Below are 1,124 nucleotides of genomic sequence, written 5' to 3'. Positions count from 1 at the left end.
GTTCCAACACTTCAGAGGTGGAAGCAGGAAGATCTTGAGTCCCAGGTCAGCCTGGGCTACACAATGATAAAGGAAGACATGCTTCCGTAGATGGTCTCACACACATGCTCAAACAGCTCTAAGTGGACTCAATGGGTTACAAAGAGAACACACAAAATGGTGGGGGGCTGAGGCATGGGGAGAAACTGGATGGTAAGGAAGGGGGTAGATTTTACCAAAACACATTATATGCATGTATTAGATTCTCAATAAAAAAGAGAGGGAAGGGAAGAAGAAATGGGAGAGGAGAGATGAGAGAAAGAAAGAAAGGAAGAAAGAAAGAAAGAAGAAAGGAAGGAAGGAAGGAAGGAGGAAGAAAGGAAGGAAGGAAGGAAGGAAAGAAAGAAAGAAAGAAAGAAAGAAAGAAAGAAAGAAAGAAAGAAATTTTGTTTAAATGGTCAAGATTATCATAGATCAGAAATAATTATGGGCATGTTGATTGACCAGAGAAAGTGAACACATGACCAAGTTAAAGAATTGACCAATAAGTGTTATAAATATTACCCTTTTGCCCCCTCAATAAGGTTTGCCTTAAACCTAAGAAGTAAATGTCTCAGGGCAAAGAGAATCAGACAAAGAGAAAGGCAGAAAGAAGAAATTAATGAAGCACTGTGTAATGAATATACAGATAAAACAAATTGACCTGATTTACTAAAAGGTCAATGTGGGATTTTAATTTATTCTTAACTAAGGAAGTGGAGATAGCATTTGCACAAAATAATTTGAGACTAGTTTTTCACTCAATTAGGAAATTCTTCCATCAGCACTTTCATTGAATAATTCAGTTAAAAATTATTGCAAAGATAGGTGCACAGATCTGAGAGGTGGTAATCCAAAACCTTGACGCTCTTGAAAGACCTTCTAGGGTTCTGCTCTCTATCCTCCCTTAGGAGGCTTTGTCCTGAAAAATTACTTTCCTCCCAGTCAGGCAGAGATCCAAGGGCCTATAGCCAAAAGCACATTGGATCAGCTCTCAGAAGGAACCCCAGTAGTGCCTCGCTTGGCACAGCTGAAACATCCTTTCTCCTCGACTTCTTTGTAACTATTAGAAAGTAAAAAACACTGCTGCTTATAGACACAGTAAG

The sequence above is a fragment of the Nannospalax galili genome, unplaced genomic scaffold (genome assembly GCF_000622305.1).
Source record: "Nannospalax galili isolate Female #2095 unplaced genomic scaffold, S.galili_v1.0 scaffold32, whole genome shotgun sequence".
Classification (NCBI taxonomy): domain Eukaryota; kingdom Metazoa; phylum Chordata; class Mammalia; order Rodentia; family Spalacidae; genus Nannospalax; species Nannospalax galili.
This window is presented reverse-complemented; position numbering follows the sequence as displayed.